Source organism: Sphaerodactylus townsendi, linkage group LG07 (genome assembly GCF_021028975.2).
Source record: "Sphaerodactylus townsendi isolate TG3544 linkage group LG07, MPM_Stown_v2.3, whole genome shotgun sequence".
NCBI lineage: Eukaryota > Metazoa > Chordata > Lepidosauria > Squamata > Sphaerodactylidae > Sphaerodactylus > Sphaerodactylus townsendi.
This window is the reverse complement of record NC_059431.1, coordinates 6,846,616-6,868,066: the sequence shown is the minus strand read 5'-3', so window position 1 is coordinate 6,868,066 and position 21,451 is coordinate 6,846,616.

Genomic DNA, 21,451 nt, shown 5'->3' with positions numbered 1-21,451 from the left:
TCCCAAGTTCAAGAGGGTTGTAACTGATGCTCTCCTAAATGGTTTCCCAGTTTTAATTTTACTCAGGCTGGCAGCCGCTCCCTCTTAATGACCTTGGGCTGGTCACAGTTCTCTCAGGACTCTCTCAGCTCCACCTACCTCACAAGGTGTCTCCTGAGCACCTGGTCTGCTAAGGCATTTGCAATCTGAGATCAAGGAGGATCAAGATTGGTAGCCATTTTATGTTACCAAATGTGACCAGTTAGATGGCGTCAAACTGCGGCCCTCCAGATGTTCATGAACTACAATTCCCATCAGTCCCTCCCAACTTGAGGATTGGCTACAGTGGCAAGGGCTCATGGGAAATTGTAGTTGATGAACATCTGGAGGGGCGCGAGTTTGACCCCTGTGAAGAAAAATCGTTCTCTTGAGAAGCAAGGACAGAGTCCATCTACCTGCCAGGTACCACTTTCCAAAATTTGGGGAAAGCTCTGCTAACCTTGTAATTCAGGACTCCTGTCCTTCTAATTTAAGCCACTGTCTTAGCGAGGGGGACTCATAAATTTCCCCAATCTTCTTTCCAAGTTGCTGGTGGAAACCTCAGCCCTCTTAGCATACACCGAGCACATACAATGACAGTTAGTATAAAGATCAGAGGCCTGAGAAGTCAGTTTGGCAGAGGGCCAGTGGTGGGATCCAAAAATTTTAGTAACAGGTTCCCATGGTGGTGGGATTCAAACTGTGGCGTAGCACCAATGGGGCGGGGCGGGGCACGATGGGGGCGTGGGCGGGCATTCCGGGGTGGGACATTCCTTGGACGGGAAACGAATGCACGCAGGCGCAGGCTGCCACACACGCCGGTGCCCTCCTGCTAGACTGCTTCAAGTTCTGCGTGCTACTGCTGAGAGGAAAGGCGTAGCTAAGGCAAAAATCACGTGGCAAAATCACCAATTAGTAACCCCCTCTCGGCACACACCAATAATTAGTAACCTACTCTCGGGAACCTGTGAGAACCTGCTGGATCCCACCTCTGGTCTTGGCGATTGCCCTTCAGCCAAGGGGTAGTGTGCGAGTTCGAACAGCTGAGGAAATCAGCCGTGCCGCCTACCGCTTCTCCCATCTCCACCTGGGAATGAACCGGATTCCAATTAAAAACCAAAGGAGACAATCCGCGCCGGCACTTTGGCAGGGAGCGCTCTCTGACTGTCTGTGGACTCCCAAATTAAGTGAAACATCTGAGACGGAAGCATATGTTTTTGGCATCGTCATTTAAGCGAGCACTTTGAAATTCTACAAGGTGTGAAAAAAAGGGCTAGGGAATTGTTGGGTTTTTTTTTCCTGAACCAAGAGTGACAGAATGCAAGAATTGTCCTCATGCCCCTTTTCTGCAAAGTTTTGAATCGTAAGGCGGAAAGTTTATGCTTCAATTCTGTACCTTCTTCACACAAGAACTCTGCATCTATGTTAAAAGCCATCAAGCTGCTTCCGATTTATGGTGACCCTGTCATTAACAGCTTTGCTCAGCTCTTGAAAACCAAAGATCCCTGTATATTTTTTTGTCCTGCTGTTCCCCCAAGGAGATCTGGGTGGAGAATGTGGGTCTCCTTTTTCCAATTTATCACAGAACAGTCTTGTGAGCTAGGTTGGGCAGTGAGAAAACGGGGGCTGTTCATGTTGTCGCAGGTATTTGAACATTCTAATTATTACAGTTTGATGTAGCGGCTGAGAGCAGGTGGATTCTAATCTGGAGAATCAAACCTCCATGTGAGTGGTGGATTCTAATCTGAAGAACTGGGTTTGCTTTCCTTGCCCTGGCCCCTGCCTGCTGATGTCACTCAAGCATATAATAATGGGTTCACATAATAAGAACGTAAGAACAAGCCAGCTGGATCAGACCAGAGTCCATCTAGTCCAGCTCTCTGCTACTCGCAGTGGCCCACCAGGTGCCTTTGGAGCTCACATGCAGGAGGTGAAAGCAATGGCCTTCTGTGGCTGTTGCTCCCGAGCACCTGGACTGTTAAGGCATTTGCAATCTCAGATCAAAGAGGATCAAGATTGGTAGCCATAAATCGACTTCTCCTCCATAAATCTGTCCAAGCCCTTTTTAAAGCTATCCAGGTAGTGGCCATCACCACCTCCTGTGGCAGCATATTCCAAACACCAATCACACGTTGCGTGAAGAAGTGTTTCCTTTTATTAGTCCTAATTCTTCCCCCCAGCATTTTCAGTGTATGCCCCCTGGTTCTAGTATTGTGAGAAAGAGAGAGAAAATTCTCTCTGTCAACATTTTCCACCTCATGCATAATTGTATAGACTTCAATCATATCCCCCCTCAGACGTCTCCTCTCCAAACTAAAGAGTCCCAAACGCTGCAGCCTCTCCTCATAGGGAAGGTGCTCCAGTCCCTCAATCATCCTCGTTGCCCTTCTCTGCACTTTTTCTATCTCCTCAATATCCTTTTTGAGATGTGGCAACCAGAACTGAACACAGTACTCCAAGTGCGGTCGCACCACTGCTTTATATAAGGGCATGACAATCCTTGCAGTTTTATTATCAATTCCTTTCCTAATGATCCCCAGCATAGAGTTTGCCTTTTTCACAGCTGCCATGCATTGAGTTGACATTCCCATGGAACTATCAACTAAGACGCCCAAATCCCTTTCCTGGTCTGTGACTGATAGTACTGACCCCTGTAGTGTGTATGTGAAGTTTGGATTTTTTGCCCCTATGTGCATCACTTTAGTTCAGTGGTTCACAAGCAGCACCGTGAATATAAGGAATGGTGAAGTCCAGTGCACCAAAAGTCAAAACCAGATGAACAGGTAAACTGATATGTACAAGCAGGTATGATCTTCTACAGGTCCGCTGATATGTACGAGCAGGTAAACAGGAATGCAGCACGCAGGTGAAGAGATGTTGCAGGCAGAAATTTGGATATTTAGCTGTTTCAGAAAACTGTCCTTCGGTTGCAATTCCTCTAGGATAGCACCATAATTTGTAAGAAGCATGAAACTCTTCAATAAGCAAAGGATCTGACCGCGCTTTATGCAGGTGAAAAGTTCTTTCAAATTTTTCACAATCTTCTGGGATGGACGATTCACAAAGTGTATTCATCGGTGTTCCATGTGGCAGAAGCCTACTGCATCTTTCTTCAAACAGTCACGAAGTTCGAAGGGGAGGCGACGAGTCTTTCTAGCTCTCCAGGCCCTTGTGTTATAGGAAGAAATGTAAGGAATTCCATAGAAGCAGAAATAAAAGGCTTTTCGGGTGTAAAAGACCGTTTATTCAGACATCGTAGAAAGCTCACACGCATTACAACGCAGAGTGGCAGGAATAAGAAGACCTCCCGCCAGAAAACACAGGTTATAACCTGGTGTCCATCCCATCCCCCCCTCCCACGATTCCCATGGGAACCGGAGGTCTCCAATTCTCCCCGCAGAGATAAAGGTCTCCTCGGGCCGAAGCTGGCCCATCGCCCGGGCTGTGGAATGTAGTCAAGGCCAGGCGGCTGACCCGCTCATCAACACCATTGAATTCTTTACACTCTGCCTCCCTTAAAAGACCCCTCCTCCTTGTAGGTTTCGTCGCGGAAAGTGGCGGTGGAAAGCAGAAATGAGGGCGGGGCGTCAATATTTTCGGAAACCCATTGATTATACCCAGAGGAATACCCCACCCAAGAGACTAAATATTGTAAGCCGCTTTTGTGATTAAAAGTTTTAGAGTCCAGGGATGGCGCCAATTTCAGAATAATGCTTTGTGGCCATCAATAATAGTCGGTGGGGGTCTCTCAGCCCATGGTCGCGTTGCCACAGGCATCGGAAACGGGAGCCTCCTCTTTGAGTAAACTGGAAATGGAAGACAGGGTGAATGTTACTAAGAGAGTTAGGCAAATCCAATCGGGCAGTGACATCATTAATCACTTTAGTAATCTGAAAAGGTCCCACGAATCTTTTGCCTAGTTTTGAAAAATTTATGCACGCCTCTGAGGTTTTGGTAGACAATACACCCAGGCTCTACACGCAGAGGAAATCCTGAAAGGTGCTTTATCCGCTGCAGCTTTTGGGGAGTCTTTAGCCTGTTGTGGGCATGTTAAAGTCTGGACCATTTTCCACCCCTCAGCCAGAGATGAAATCCATTGTTGAAACTCCTCGAGGATCCAATGCTCCCCGCGAGGTAAAGCTGCGTGCAACGGGCGGAAGGAGCCAATCGGATACAATTCTAAGCGGGTTTTTTTTGTACTGCTATGAACCGTGACATTATAGAGAGGGCTGCATCTCGCGAACGGAATTAGCTCACACCAATTGTCTTGGTGGTAGTTAGTGTAACCAACGTAAATACTGCTCCTAGGGTTCTGTTCGATTCTCTTCGACTCACACGTCACTTTGAAGCGTGGTAGAAGGCAACCGCTGGACGCGGCTCCCTAACAACCCTATAGAAAAGCTTTCCAGAACTTTGAAATGAATTGCAGGGTCAAGGGTCGGAGACCACCTTGCTTGAACGGGGCGTGAGAGGTAGGCGAAACATGCTGAATGAACAGCGTGCGTATAACTTAGGAGCTGAGGGGATGGAAGCACATGGAATGAAATGGGCTTGTTTAGAAAATAAGTCCACCACCACCCACACAAGACCGCAGGTTGCCATGACTTCTCTTTCTGGCAAATCTTGTAATAAAAAATCCATGGAGATGACTTCCCCCAAGGGGCGGCGCCACCTGGAGAGGTTTCAACAGGCACCGTATGGGTTTTCCCCGAACGCTCTTGGCTTCTGCACAAACAGAGCAACCTTTAATATAATCGCCTCAATGTTCGCCTTATGCATCGCTACGCCACCAGAACTGGACGGGCGGGCCAAAATGCAGAGTTTTCTTTAGAAAAGCCAAAAATGTCCAGCCGAAGCGGGCATCATGGCAGGCCTCGAGAACTCTGCCACGGAGGGGGGGAGGTACGTACCAACAACTCTCGCCGCCAAAACGCCATTCTCCTCCAAACGCCAATTGGGAGTCACCTTCCTCCGGCCGGAGGGCCAAGCTCGCGCAGCCCGCTTCCTCGAAGTTCCTGTAGGAAAGCGAGAGACCAGGCTGGGAATGCATGGAGCAGGAGAGAGGGATGTCTGAGATCGGGTGACAGCCAGCCGCCCTAATTGGAGAGGAGAGAACAGTGCGTGGAATGTCTCCTGTGAAGGCAGCTCCACCCCTCCCGGTCGGTGAGGCGCCGAGCCGCGATCAGCCAGTTTATTGGTTTTTTCCGGGAAAAAATGATCCTGAAAGGCAGGAAACGAGAAAGAAATGCACCGCCCAACGAAGTTGTTTCATGGACATCTTGAGGGGTGGAGAGGGCGTAAGTGCCTTGTGATCCCACCAAACTTGAAAGGGTGTTTAGCCCCTCCAGCCAGTGTACGGCGGAGAGTGCTACTTTGATGGTCGCGAAATCTCTTTATCCCCCCCACAGTCCAGTTGAGTTCAGCACCGAGAATTTCTTTGATAAATAAGCACACGGAACCAGCCTATCATCTTTATTTCTTCTGCAACAGGGCTGCCCCAAGCCGCTTTGTCCGAGGCAATCCACGCGAACCACAAACAAGATCTGGGTCAGGGTGCTTTAGGATAGGTCTTCGGTAAAAGCAGATTTTAAAAAGCTGAAAGGCCATTCTTAACATCCTTCAGACCAGGAAAGGGGCCCCGGCTTGGCGGTCAGTGGATCTTTACCCTTAGTGCAGAGGTCTGTGAGAGGAGAGTTAGTTCAGCTTTGGGGGTATAAAGTCACGATAGAAATTAGCAAAACCTAGAAAAAGATTGGAGTTCTTTCGCTGGTAGGGTAGGCCATTGAGGACTGCATCAATTTTAGCAGGATCCATTTTAGGCCCTCGGCGAGATCCGTAACCCAACAGTCAATAGAGGTTTGGTGGAAACAGCACTTGAAAGTTTGGCAAAGAGGGAGTTGTTGAGCAAACGCTTCAATACTTCCCAACCAATGCTTCATTCTCCTCCATGGTTTGGGAATAAATTAAAACGCCATCTAAGTACACCACTACTCCCTTTGTACAATAAATCATGGAGAACTTCTGCTGATAAGGGCCATAAAGCCCCGGGGCCCCAAATTAATCCGGAATGGCATTATTAAGCATTCAAACTGTCCAAACTTCGTGTTAAATGCAGTCAAGTGTTCATAGCCTTCAGCAATTCTGACCCTGTAGTAAGTTTCTCTCAAGTCCAACTTAGTAGAAGATAAAGGCCCTTTGCCCACGCGCCTAAAAAAAGGTCCTTGATTAAAGGCAAAGGGTATTTGTTAGACAGGGAGACTGCATTGAGTCCTCGGTAATCTGTGCAGAGTCAGAAGACCCATCTTCTTTTGCCAAACAATACAGGAGCAGCATGTGTGTGTTTGGTAGCTCACCGTGATGAACCCGCGAAATGGTTCTTGTCTAAGAAGGCACGTCTTCTCCCTCATTGGGACTCATGCAGATTCTACCTTTGGGCAGTTGCACCCCTACGTATTACGATTTTGCAGTCAGTGTCTCTATGGGTGGTAAACTGACGATCCTGTTCCTGGAAAAACTCTGGCTAGATCTTGGTACGCCGGTGGAATGCCGGTAGAATCGAGCAATCGCTGATGAAGCCAGGGGTGTGTCAGGAGAAGTCGAAGCTTCCCCCCCCAATTCATGTGTTCACCGCAGGGTCAGTGAATTCTAAGATCCGTCCCCTCCAAACGAATTTTGGTTCATGCAACAACCACCATGGCATGCCCAGAAGCTATGGAATGCTCTAGCTTCACTGGCCAGAATAAAACTAATTTTCTCCCAATGGTCGGCTTAGAGCGGAGGAGAACCGGGTTATGCTTGAACTGGCCGGTCCTTCCGCCTCGAGAGGACTGCCGCCCATTTGGGTGAATGGTATGGGCTTAGCCAGGGGATCTGGTCTAGACCTAGCTCCTCCGCCACCTGGGGCCGAGATTAAGCAATGGAGCAGCCAGAGTCCACAAGGGCTGAGGCTATAATAACAGTATGCTTAGCTGGGTTGGCCAGAAATGCTTGATTGTAATGGGGAGCTGCCTTCACTCACCGTGATCTGGAGTCAACCTTGTCCATGGGGCTGAAAGGCAACAGTTGCTTCTCTGGGTCAGCTTTCTCGATGACTGCCTTGGACGAGCCGTTCATTGGGGCGGCCCGATTTGGCGCTGCGGTTTGGCAGATGGGGCGCGGCGTCGAGCGTTGGCTTCTGTTTTTTCGGCAGTTGGCGCTAGATGACCAGGTCCTCCGCAGGAAAGACACAATCCCAGTCGGGCGACGGCGCCGGAGGTGGTCTCGAAGGCTGGGCTTGGTTTGGTGGACGAGTGGCAGGTTTCGGCGTGGGCTGCCTCTCCTCGCACGAGCCGCATCAAAGCCAGACGCCACCTGGGATCCCAATGCAACCTAATTGCAGCGGGGACCAATTAAAACACTGCTTTCTCTAATGCGAGCTTGCTGTCGACAGCATCCGAGAAGTATTCACATTTCATGCGCCAGGCTACACTCAGGAGGGAGTCGAAAGCAGCCGCCGCATCTAAATTCACGGGCAAATTCTGCAAACGAGCGGTTGCCTTGCTGAATAGTTTTGATGGTGCTGATAGCTTCATTTTCAGCACCGGATCTGGAAGCAGCCCTAAGGCTTGGAGGAACGGCACCGGTATGCAGTATCTTCATCTTGCAGGTTCAAAAGAGTCATTAAACCAGTCGGCTGTCAGCCCCATCCAGGACTGAGCCGAGTTTCACGTCCCGTATTTTTTTCGGGCCAGGACCGTATAAATCAGTCATAGTCCTCCATGGGCATCGAAGCTGCAAGATGAAGTAGGAAGTTTGGAAGCCGGTCCCATCTAAAACGGCAGGTATTGGAGGTTCAGTAGTATCCTCTCCATCGGCCCATGGCCGCAGGGCGGCTGGCGCAGGTTGAGCAGGTTGAGGCAGCTGCTGCGCAGGGCCGGAATCGTGGAGGTATCAATGCCGGTGCTGCTGGCGTTCGGTGGAGCCGGTCCTTGGAAGGTGGCAGGACCCAGCAGCTGCCGCCTCTGGCGCTGGCTGTACCAGTGACAGCGTAGACTCCAACTTGGGTTGTCCTGGTCTGCCGCGCCTTTCAGTTCCTCTCCAAGGCAGCCAGTCCTCTCTCCTTGGCGCAGTCAATGCATCCTGCGCGCATGCAAAGCTGCTCGCTCCACTTAGCCAGTTCGTCCCGCTGAACAGCTGCAGTAATTTCACTTTGTGCACGCTAGCGTCTGAACGCTGACGCTGTAAGTTCAGTTTGGAGTGTTCCAGGACTTTATCATGGACTGATAGATTCTGGCGATATTGCCGCTGTAGCGCATCTTTGGCACGGTCCAATTCGAGTTGGACTTCTTGCGCCTGCTGTTCCCGGCCCTTTGCAGGTTTTCACGCTCTTTGCTGCAGCTGTTCTCGTTCCTCTTCCCATATTTCGCCTCGGCCCATGCTTCTTGGGCATCTCGTCGGCATCTACCTCCTCATCCCAGCTCTTCGATGGGAGAGGGAACAGATCCGCTGGGAGTGCAGGCTTTCTGACTCCTTCTTCATCTGCACGCTGGACGCCAGGCTCCACCGGTGGCTCCACGGGCATCTCAGGTGTAGCCGCTAGCCCGGGATCAGGGGGGGTCCGGATCGAAGACGGCACGGATACCCTCCCAATCCCAGGTTTAGTCCCAGTGTCACCGGTGGTCTTTGGACGGGCACCAGTGCTATGCCACGGTGGTTCTTTGGGAGCATCACCAAAATACGAGTCCAGGAATCGCTCGATGGACTCTGGCTGCCGTATGGTCAGGCCTCGGGCTTCCCCTCCTCGGTGACAGGTTGCATCTGAGGTTTGTAATCCATACCTAAACCGGTAGATACCGATCCACAGTACGATCCATAGACAGCTTCAAATCCACTCATGTAAGTCCCTTATGGTCGTTTCTCATCGGCCCCTCGCTCCAGCGGAGTAAGGGAAGACTCGTGCTGATACGAGGACGGAAAGAGTCACCAGCTTGTGACCCGTGCTCTCCCAATCATCGGGTTCATCCAACTAGAAGGGAGAGCTCGAGCCCTCTTTGGGGCTACCGAACCTTCCACAGGAATATTCAACCTCTCCATGCCGAGGCACCAGAGGTCCACTGCACTAGGAAGATAGATGAACGATAGATTCCTGCCACAATGTAAGGAATTCCATAGAAGCAGAAATAAAAGGCTTTTCGGGTGTAAAAGACCGTTTATTCAGACATCGAGAAAGCCTACAATGGGTGAATTCCATAGAAGCAGAAATAAAAGGCTTTTGGAGTAAAAGTCCATTTATTAAGACATCTTAGAAAGCTCAAATACACGCAGTGGCAGGAATGACACTTCCCGCCAGAAGCACAGGTTATAATACCAGTCACCCCATCCCCCCTTCCTGCTTCCCATGGGAACAGAGGCTTCATCTCCCGCGCAAAGATAAAGTCTCCGCCGATGCATCTGGCCCATCGCCCGGGCTGTGGAATGCACTCAAGGTTACCTCACCATCAACACCATTGAATCCTTTACACACGTACACGCAGTGGCAGGAATAAGACCTCCCGCCAGAAACACAGGTTATAACTCCGTCCATCCCATCCCCCCTCCCGGATTCCCATGGGAACGGAGGTCTCATCTCCCTCGCAGAGATAAGGTCTCCGCCGGGGAAGCTGGCCCATCGCCCGGGCTGTGGAATGTAGTCAAGGCCAGGCGGCTGACCCGCTCATCAACACCATTGAATTCTTTACACAATTCACCGAAGAAGGCTGAAACTATCCTGGCCTCCTGAAAACAGTGTCACGCCCGTGTGTTACCTTTTTTCAGTGAAATAAGGCTCTATCCTACTAGTCTGTTCTTTTTCTTCAAAAAAAAGTTAATAAGGAAATGGTCAGGAGAAATTAAAAGTATCGAAATGTATCGAAAAAGAGATTGTTCTGTCACAACGAGGGGGTCCGTTTTTGGCTCCCCACTCCAAAGTCTTGATTATGTTTGGTAAAAAATGACATTTAGCATTAGAAGTCCATTACCGAACTCAGTTTACATTCATATGTAATTACTTAATGATATGCCATCTGCATATTCCACAATTGGCTGCTTTGACTCCTGTGGATTTATTTACTGCTTGTAATTAAGCAACAGAACTGCCTCGTGCATCCATGTATCACCAGATCAGTATGGATGGGGGCAGAGGTGGGATCCAGCAGGTTCTCACAGGTTCCCGAGAGTAGGTTACTAATTATTTGTGTGTGCCGAGACGGGGTTACTAATTGGTGATTTTGCCACGTGATTTTTGCCTTAGTTACGCCCCTCCTCTCAGCAGTAGCGCGCAGAACTTGAAGCAGTCTAGCAGGAGGTGCACCGGCGTGCGTGGCAGCCTGCACCTGTGTGCATTTGTTTCCCACCCAAGGACCGGCGCAGCGGCTGCGTCCTTGCCACAGCCCCGCCCAGGAATGCCCCACCCCCGGAATGCCTGGCCACACCCCCGTCATGCCCTGCCCAACCCCATTGGCGCTACGCCACAGTTTGAATCCCACCACCATGGGAACCTGTTACTAAAATTTTTGGATCCCACCACTGGATGAGGGATAGTCCCTCACCCCTCAGTTTGTTGTGCAGTTTGCTTGTGGAATGCTTGGATCTCTGATGGGGATTTGACAGATTCATGAAGGAGAGGTCCATCACTAGCCATGGTGACTAAAGGGACTCTCCAAATTCAGAGGCAGTGAACCTCTGAGTGCTGGTGCCAGGAGGCAACATCAGGGGAAGACCTCATCCTTTATGTCTTGTGGTTGGACCTCCAGAGGAACTGGTTGGCCATTGCACGAGACCAGATGTTGGACTAGATGGGCCATTGGTCTGATCCAGCAGGACTCTTCTGATGTCCTTTGAAGGCCTCAGCCCGTATTTTCGGTTTGTTGCCTCTGCAGAGAAACAAGTTGGCCACTGCATGAGACAGGATACTGGACGAGATGGACCACTGATCTAATCCATTAGGACTCTTCTGATTGGTCCCTGGTTGGCCCCTGTGTAAAACAGGATGCTGGATTGGACAGACCACTGGTCTGATCCAGAATGACTCTTCTAATGTTCTTATTAGGGGACCAATGATCTGATCCAGCAGGATGATTTTGATGGTCTTGTTAGGAGAAGGCCTCAGCCTCTGTTTCCTGTTGTTGTACCTCCAGAGGAACGGGTTGACCACTGTGTGAGACAGGGTACTGAACTAGTGGGCCATTGCTCATATTTGGCAGAGTCCTTCTAATGCTCTTATCAGCCACCCTGATCCCAGCCTAGGCTGGAAAAGGGCAAGATAACTAGTTGAATAAATAATAAGTACGTAGCCATGAACTCCCTGAAGTAAGGGCAAGATGGATTAAGGGCAACAAGGATGATTGAGGGACTGGAGCACCTTCCCTATGAGGAGAGGCTGCAGCTTTTGGGACTCTTGAGTTTGGAGAGGAGACTTCTGAGGGGGGATATGATTGAAGTCTATAAAATTATGCATGGGGTAGAAAATGTTGACAGAGAGAAATTTTTCTCTCTTTCTCACAATACTAGAACCAGGGGGCATTCACTGAAAATGCTGGGGGGAAGAATTAGAACTAATAAAAGGAAACACTTCTTCACGCAACGTGTGATTTGTGTTTGGAATATGCTGCCACAGGAGGTGGTGATGGCCACTAACCTGATAGCTTTAAAAGGGGCTTGGACAGATTTATGGAGGAGAAGTCAATTTATGGCTACTGATCTTGATCCTCTTTGATCTGAGATGGCAAATGCCTTAACAGACCAGGTGATCGGGAGCAACAGCCGCAGAAGGCCATTGCTTTCACATCCTGCATGTGAGCTCCCAAAGGCACCTGGTGGGCCACTGCGAGTAGCAGAGAGCTGGACTAGATGGACTCTGGTCTGATCCAGCTGGCTTATTCTTATGTTCTTATGTCCTTAAGATAAAAATGGACTAAATACATAAATAAGGTAGGCCAGTTTTACTGCCCTATAGATGAAGTTCATTTGCAGGTGGAGAATACCATCCCAAGAGTTGTTTGTCACGAGGAGACCCTACATTAGAACAGGGATACTGAATACTCTTTCTTCCATATGAATTTTCTCAGGATTCTTTGACCATGGCATCCATGATAAATGAGTACAAATTGCCCAAAACCCACCTCACTGCGACTGGCCCATCACAGCATTGTGAGTTGCACGTGTTGACGATACAGCGGGTCGCTGTATCCTGAAAGATTCATCTTCTATATTTCAGTGTTAAAGATTCATGGTATTTAACCTTGCCCTGCTCTCCATTTTATTAAAAGGAACTGCAGTCCAGCTGAATTCCACACACTTAACAGAAGAAGCAAAGCAAAGAGAGATTGCTTGAGGGAAGAAAGAGGAGATAGCGGGAGCCACTGGAAATCAGCAAGGTTTTTCTTTTTTGGGAGCAAAACAGCTGGAGGAAGTTAAGGAGGCACAATATAATTACCCCCAACTGGACTATGGCCAGGTTGCATAGGTTAATACCCCCGCACCCTCTGCGATGCAACGCGCAAAAATTGTGAACAGCTGGAGAGAAAAATATTGAGGGCGTGAATCTCGGTGCAACGGCTCCTGCGGGGTGTTGCCAGCCACCCCGTGCCCCGTGTGGTGGCGATATTATGGCTCTCATCTGTGGATTCAGGGGGCAGCCAATGTGCCTGGCTTTATAACCAACAAGACCCGGAAACGGCAATTCAGTCATTTGTATGCAAACACGCCGCAATTAAAGCCTGTGTAAGGAGTGTGTGCTGTAATTCCATTGAGTGCTGTAGACTCACACGCTCAGTTTCTCCTACAGCAGTGGCGTAGGAGGTTAAGAGCTCGTGTATCTAATCTGGAGGAACCGGGTTTGATTCCCAGCTCTGCCACCCGAGCTGTGGAGGCTTATCTGGGGAATTCAGATTAGCCTGTGCACTCCCACACACGCCAGCTGGGTGACCTTGGGCTAGTCACAGCTTCTCGGAGCTCTCTCAGCCCCACCTACCTCCCAGGGTGTTTGTTGTGAGGGGGGAAGGGCAAGGAGATTGTAAGCCCCTTTGAGTCTCTTGCAGGAGAGAAAGGGGGGATATAAATCCAAACTCCTCCTCCTCCTCCTCCTCCTCCTCCTCTTCTTCCTCTTCCTCTTCCTCTTCCTCTTCCTCTTCCTCTTCCTCTTCTTCTTCTTCTTCTTCTTCTTCTTCTTCTTCTTCTTCTTCTTCTTCTTCTTCTTCTTCTTCTTCTTCTTCTTCTTCTTCTTCTTCTACCTATAACAGAAAGACAATAACCACCATGGTTGCCTGCCTCTGAAGAGTGTTTGGAAGCTTCCGCTGGTACACATCACAGTTGACAGACAGGAGCCACGCATAGGGGACACCATGGGGCCACCATGTGTCCCCTTTACTACAACAGCTACTTGGGCTACCAGTAAGCTTCTGAGTGCAATTCAAAGTGCAGGTTATTACCTATAAAGCTCTCCACGGCATTGGGGCAGGTTACTTGAATTCAGGGGCATACCACCCCGGGGGACATATATGGGGTCAAATATCTTGGGCTGAGGCCATTTTGTCACATGGGGGAAATCACCCCCATGCCCCTCCTTCTTTCCCCTGGATCCATGCTCTGACTTCAAGACCAGGTGCAAAAAAAAGTTGTTTGGTTGTGGGGGGGGGAGCGTGGTTGCTCATGATGGGGGCGGGCTCAGATTTTGCACTGGGCTACATTTGTCCTAGATACGCCTCTGTCTGAAGGACCCCCTATTCCCATCTAAACCTCCTCAGTTACTAAGACCCTTCAGAGAAGGCAGCTCTCCATCCAATCTGTACATCTCATAGGGACCTGGGAGGGAGTCTGCTCTGTAGTGATGACCAAACCTCAGTAGTGGTGACCAGACTTTGCTCCTTCTATGATTCCAGCCATGAAAGCCTTCGGCAATACAGTGACTACATTAGCCCACAGAGACTGGAACAAGGCTGAGGGGGGGAGGGTATGATTGAAGTCTACACAATTATGCATGGGGTAGAAAATGTTGACAGAGAGAATTTTTCTCTCTTTCTCACAACACTAGAACCAGGGGGCATTCATTGAAAATGCTGGGGGGAAGAATTAGGGCTATTAAAAGGAAACACTTCTTCACGCAACGTGTGATTGGTGTTTGGAAGATGCTGCCACAGGAGGTGGTGATGGCCACTAACCTGGTAAGCTTTAAAGAGGGCTTGGACAGATTGATGGAGGAGAAGTCGATCTATGGCTCCCAATCTTGATCCTCCTTGATCTGAGATTGCAAATGCCTTAGCAGACGAGGTGCTCAGGAGCAGCAGCAGCAGAAGGCCATTGCTTTCACATCCTGGTGGGCCACTGCGAGTAGCAGAGTGCTGGACTAGATGGACTCTGGTCTGATCCAGCAGGCTAGTTCTTATGTTCTTATGTTCTTATGCTTTCCTTCCATCATCAGGTGAAGACATTTTTATTTCAAACTGCTCCTAACATCTAGATTTGAGCGAGCACCATTTGAGGTTTCACGGGTGTATTTTCGTGACTTGAAAAGGTGCCTTTTACAGGTGTATTTCAGCAACTTTTAAAGGGTACAATGTGACTTTAGTATGCTTTCATTGTATTCTCTTTGGTTTTATTATTCTTGGTTTTATTGTATTTTATTGCGCTTTGTAAGTCGCCTTGAATATGGCTATAGAAAGACTAATCAGAAATACTTCTAACGAATAGATAATAAGTAAATAAACACAAGAAATAAATACCCAAGCTTGTCTTTCATCAGTTATTGATTTATGAATGTCTGAGCCTTCCCAGAGACCACACTCAACGTCCCCCCCTTTCTTTCATCTCTGTGCCACGCAAAGTGGACTTCTTCAGTGGCACAAGTCTATAGTCTTTAACATTTCGCATTCTTCAATAGATTACCCCATTAAGCTCGATGTTTTCCAGCCTGTATAGATTAAAGTAATTAAACTTGTCCTCCAAGGCCTGGCACTTTGATTATGGAAGCGTTCTCTTGCCTCGAGCGCATTGGAGGTGATTTGCTGTAATATTGTCCTAGGGAATTTAGGGGCCATAACAGCGCGAAAGCAGCAAGATATGGTGGTCTTCGGGGGTGAGGAAATGAGACCGTGAGCCATACACATCTGATTATTATTGTTATTATTTACACCACAGCCATATGGCTGCAAGTGATTGTTGTGATTTACAGAGGGAAACTTTGAGGAGGCTCGGAGCTGTCGGCCGTGTTCACCTTCTAAGACTCGCATTCTATACAAGTTTACCTGGGAGTAATCCTGGTCAAATCCAGTGTGATTATAAATTGTGGAAGATTGGGCCATCGGGACCAATATTGGTTTTTTAGCAAGAGAGTTAAGCACCCGCTTAAGGACAATGATTCCAAACTTCTCCCCTTTTTTTCAAGCCCAGCGTTCCCAGTCTGATTTCTTTTTTTTTTCCACTTGTGCAAACCAAACACAGGAGTCTTTACTTTGGCACTGTTTCAACGCACTGAAAAATTCCCCAGAAATCCATGCATTTTTCAATATTAATGGGGCATTGAAAAACTATTGTTACGATACGAGGAAGAAGAAGAGTTGGATTTTATATCTTGCTTTTCTTTTTTGCTTTTGCTTTTAAGGAGCGTCAAAGCGGCTTACAATCGCCTTTCCCTTCCTCGCCCCACAACAGAAATGTTGTGGGGTAGGTGGGACTGAAAGAGTTCTGAGAGAACCGTGAACAGCCCAAGGTCAACCAGCAGGCTTCATGGGGTGGAGCAGGGAAGCAAATTCATTTCACCAGATTAGAGTTTGCCGCTCGTGGAGGAATGCGAAATCAAACCTGCTTCTCCAGATTGAAGTCCACTGCTCTGAAGAAGAAGAAGAAAGAAGGAGAAGGAGAAGGAGAAGGAGAAGGAGAAGGAGAAGGAGAAGGAGAAGGAGAAGGAGAAGGGGAGGAGGAGGAGGAGGAGGAGGAGGAGGAGGAGGAGGAGTTTGGATGTATATCCCCCCTTTCTCTCCTGCAGGAGACTCAAAGGGGCTTACAATCTCCTTGCCCTTCCCCCCTCACAACAAACACCCTGTGAGGTAGGTGGGGCTGAGAGAGCTCCAAGAAGCTGTGACTAGCCCAAGGTCACCCAGCTGGCATGTGTGGGAGTGTGCAGGATAATCTGAATTCCCCAGATAAGCCTCCACAGCTCAGGTGGCAGAGCAGGGAATCAAACCTGGTTCCTCCAGATTAGATACACAAGCTCTTAACCTCCTATGCCACTGCTGCTCCTACCCACTACAAACAAGCTGTACACTCATCATGGGGGGGGGGGGAATTCCTCCACCCCCAACATTTCTTTTTTTCAAGATGCTCTAAACTTTCCCTTCCTCATTTTTCCCCTTTAAATATCAGCTTCTTTGAGGCATTTCATCCAACCTGAAAGATTCTTGTGCCCAGCAGGGTATTTTCTTTCTATTTGGGCAAGTGTACAAACTCATATTGTAAGTATGTCCCCGGAGAATGAAGAAGTCATGGCACTGGCTGTGGATCTGTTTGCTTTATTTCTTTTGTTTCTGTGATGTGGACACTTAATATGTATATAAAATAATATGTATATGTACAAAATAATGTGCCTTGTTACAGTGTTGTTTACCTCCAGTTGGTGGCTAGAGATCTCCTGAGATTATAACAAGCTGGAATGGGTCCAGAGGAGGGCAACCACAATGGTCAAAGGTCTGGAATCCATGCCCTACGAGGAGAGACTTAGGGAGCTGGGTACGGTTAATTTGGTGAAGAGAAGGTTAAGCGGTGACATGATAGTCATGTTTAGTTATTTGAAGGGATGTCATGTTGGTGAGGGAGCAAGCTTGTTTTCTGCTGCTCCAGAGACTAGGGCCAGGAGTAACGGGTTCAAGGGGAAGGAAAGGAGATTCCACCTATACATCAGGAAAAACCTCCCGGAAGTAAGGGCTGTTTGACAGTGGAACTCACTGTCTTGGAGTGTGGTGGAGTCTCCTTCTTTGGAGGTTTTTAAAGAGAGGCTGGATGGCCATCCGTCAGGAGTGCTTTGATTGTGTGTCCCTGCATTGCAGGGGGTTGGACTTGATTGCACTGGGAATTTCTTCAAACTCTATGATTCTATAACGGGCCTCAGACAACAAATATATGTTCCTCTGGAAAAAATTGGTACTTTGGAAGGCAGGCTCTATGGCGTTATACCCCATTGAAGTATCTCTCCAAACCCCACCTTCCTCAGGCTCCTGAATCTCCAGCTATTTCCTAACCCAGAGCTGGCAACCCTATGAAAAACACACAGGATGCATACAGTCACACACTAGGCATACAAAAGGCAGTGTGCATAAGTGCTGTCAAGTCACAACCCACTCATGGCAACCCCAGTGAGGGTCTTTCGAGATGAGAGAGAGCGTAAGGTTGCCAACCTCCAGGTGGTGACTGGAGATCTCCTGCTATTACAGCAATAAATAGAGAGCCAGCCTGGTGTAGTAGTTAAAAGCAGGTGCACTCTAATCTGGAGAACTGGGTTTGATTCCCCGCTCTGCCACTTGAACTGTGGAAGCTTATCTGGAGAACCAGATTAACTTGTGCACTCCAACACATGCCAGCTGGGTGACCTTGGGCTAGTCACAATTCTTTGGAGCTCTCTCGGCCCCACCCAACTCACAGGGTGTTTGTTGTGGGGTGGGGCAAGAGAAAGGAGCTTGTAAGCCACTTTGAGTCTCCTTGCAGGAGAGAAAGGGGGAATATAAATCTAAACTCTCCTTCTTCTTTATTTACAAAGCCAAGAATGAAAAAATAAAGCACCAAAATAGCTATCAAAAATATGCATGGATATAATGAGAAACGAAATAGGGAACATGTGCTCTTCCTATTGAAGTTCCCCACTGAAACTGCTTCTTTAAAATCACTATTTCTATTGAGTCTGTTCTCACACTGAGAGGCAAATGAAGGAGATTTGTAATATTTCCTTCTGAACTGAACAGTCGTCATAAGAAACATGGGGAAATTGGATATGGATCATTATGCTGAAGCAAGGGGGCTGACCCTCCCCCCATAGCGCTTGCGCAGAAGAAACTGCCTCCCCTTCCAAAAAGTGACATTAGATTTGGAGCAGGTGCCAATTTTGTACATATTCTGCTTCTCGTGGCTAACGTCAGCTTGGTCTTGGAGCCTTGACTATTGGAGACTTACAAGGGTGGGAAAAATATTCTCCTTTCACTACAACAGATTCTATCTATCTATCTATCTATCTATCTATCTATCTATCTATCTATCTATCTATCTATCTATCTATCTATCTATCTATCTATCTATCTATCTATCTATCTATCTATCTATCTATCTATCTATCTATCTATCTATCTATCTATCTATCTATCTATCTATCTATCTATCTATCTATCTATCTATCTATCTATCTATCTATCTATCTATATCTATATCTATCTATCTATCTATCCTATCCTATCTGAAGCACTTCTGGAGACCAGGGCTGTGTCCTTCCCTCCTCAGAGTGAATGATAGAGCCTTGGCGCTAGAGCCGCTATACCAAGCAGAAGGTATTTGGGGCTGGTGAGTGGAGGGGGAAACGCTGGCTTCCACCCGCTGCCATTCACATGGCAGCGGATGGAAGCCGGTGTTTGCAGGAAAACTCACTCCCCAAGCGAGTTTTGAATACACCGTTTGGGCGGGCACAGAGCACTGCTGCATTGATTTGGCAGCGGCGCCTGTGCGAAGGGTCCACGCCAAAATGTGTTTTACCGGAAACACTGTCCCTCTCTTAAGAGGAGGTTTTAATAGTCGGATGCCATCTATTTTAAAACTTAAATAAGGTTTAATATTGAATGCTGCATTTTAAGTCTTAATTATTTTTATCTTGTTTTACTGTTTGTTGTTAATGTTGGACACCGCCCTGAGCCCTCCGGGGGAGGGCGGTATAAAAATGCAATAATAAATAAATAAATAAATAAATAAATAAAGCCGTTGCTTTCAGCCCGTGCAGAAACCGCCTCACCAGATAAGAGTCTGCTTCTCATATGGAGGAGTAGGGAATCAAACCCGGTTCTCCAGATTAGAGTCCACCTGCTCTTAGCCACTGTACCATGCTGGCTCGATATAAAGACGATATAAACAATGAAACACTTTCTTCTTTGTCCGTCACGTGCTCAAGACTGGAGGTTCCATTGTCTCGAGACGTTTGGAATTGCTTTTTAACCTCGTTGAGTAGAATCCATCACCTCCTACCCTTTTCAAGTCAAAGAATCTAAAAGGCTTTGTCTGGCCATTAATCAGCCCCCAATCATTAGGCACAATTAAACCCTATAATCACAGTTATAATTATTGGTAGATTAATTTTTCAATTATTAATTAAAAGTCTTAATTAAAAACTTTTTGAAGAGTGTGTACTAAAAAATTTGACTAATCATTTTTTACAGTTTATCTAGGGGTGGCTAACATTTAAATCATTTTCATCTGGGTTCTGATGCCCTCCACTGAGTTGAAGCCGACTGTCATCCTCCCCCCCCCCCCCCCCCCCCCCCCCCCCCCCCCCCCCCCCCCCAAAAACACCCCCCCCCCCCCCACAGCCCCCCCCCCCCCCCACCCCCCCCCCCCCCCACCCCCCCCCCCCCCCACCCCCCCCCCCCCCCACCCCCCCCCCCCCCCACCCCCCCCCCCCCCCACCCCCCCCCCCCCCCACCCCCCCCCCCCCCCACCCCCCCCCCCCCCCACCCCCCCCCCCCCCCACCCCCCCCCCCCCCCACCCCCCCCCCCCCCCACCCCCCCCCCCCCCCACCCCCCCCCCCCCCCACCCCCCCCCCCCCCCACCCCCCCCCCCCCCCACCCCCCCCCCCCCCCACCCCCCCCCCCCCCCACCCCCCCCCCCCCCCACCCCCCCCCCCCCCCACCCCCCCCCCCCCCCACCCCCCCCCCCCCCCACCCCCCCCCCCCCCCACCCCCCCCCCCCCCCACCCCCCCCCCCCCCCACCCCCCCCCCCCCCCACCCCCCCCCCCCCCCACCCCCCCCCCCCCCCACCCCCCCCCCCCCCCACCCCCCCCCCCCCCCACCCCCCCCCCCCCCCACCCCCCCCCCCCCCCACCCCCCCCCCCCCCCACCCCCCCCCCCCCCCACCCCCCCCCCCCCCCACCCCCCCCCCCCCCCACCCCCCCCCCCCCCCACCCCCCCCCCCCCCCACCCCCCCCCCCCCCCACCCCCCCCCCCCCCCACCCCCCCCCCCCCCCACCCCCCCCCCCCCCCACCCCCCCCCCCCCCCACCCCCCCCCCCCCCCACCCCCCCCCCCCCCCACCCCCCCCCCCCCCCACCCCCCCCCCCCCCCACCCCCCCCCCCCCCCACCCCCCCCCCCCCCCACCCCCCCCCCCCCCCACCCCCCCCCCCCCCCACCCCCCCCCCCCCCCACCCCCCCCCCCCCCCACCCCCCCCCCCCCCCACCCCCCCCCCCCCCCACCCCCCCCCCCCCCCACCCCCCCCCCCCCCCACCCCCCCCCCCCCCCACCCCCCCCCCCCCCCACCCCCCCCCCCCCCCACCCCCCCCCCCCCCCACCCCCCCCCCCCCCCACCCCCCCCCCCCCCCACCCCCCCCCCCCCCCACCCCCCCCCCCCCCCACCCCCCCCCCCCCCCACCCCCCCCCCCCCCCACCCCCCCCCCCCCCCACCCCCCCCCCCCCCCACCCCCCCCCCCCCCCACCCCCCCCCCCCCCCACCCCCCCCCCCCCCCACCCCCCCCCCCCCCCACCCCCCCCCCCCCCCACCCCCCCCCCCCCCCACCCCCCCCCCCCCCCACCCCCCCCCCCCCCCACCCCCCCCCCCCCCCACCCCCCCCCCCCCCCACCCCCCCCCCCCCCCACCCCCCCCCCCCCCCACCCCCCCCCCCCCCCACCCCCCCCCCCCCCCACCCCCCCCCCCCCCCACCCCCCCCCCCCCCCACCCCCCCCCCCCCCCACCCCCCCCCCCCCCCACCCCCCCCCCCCCCCACCCCCCCCCCCCCCCACCCCCCCCCCCCCCCACCCCCCCCCCCCCCCACCCCCCCCCCCCCCCACCCCCCCCCCCCCCCACCCCCCCCCCCCCCCACCCCCCCCCCCCCCCACCCCCCCCCCCCCCCACCCCCCCCCCCCCCCACCCCCCCCCCCCCCCACCCCCCCCCCCCCCCACCCCCCCCCCCCCCCACCCCCCCCCCCCCCCACCCCCCCCCCCCCCCACCCCCCCCCCCCCCCACCCCCCCCCCCCCCCACCCCCCCCCCCCCCCACCCCCCCCCCCCCCCACCCCCCCCCCCCCCCACCCCCCCCCCCCCCCACCCCCCCCCCCCCCCACCCCCCCCCCCCCCCACCCCCCCCCCCCCCCACCCCCCCCCCCCCCCACCCCCCCCCCCCCCCACCCCCCCCCCCCCCCACCCCCCCCCCCCCCCACCCCCCCCCCCCCCCACCCCCCCCCCCC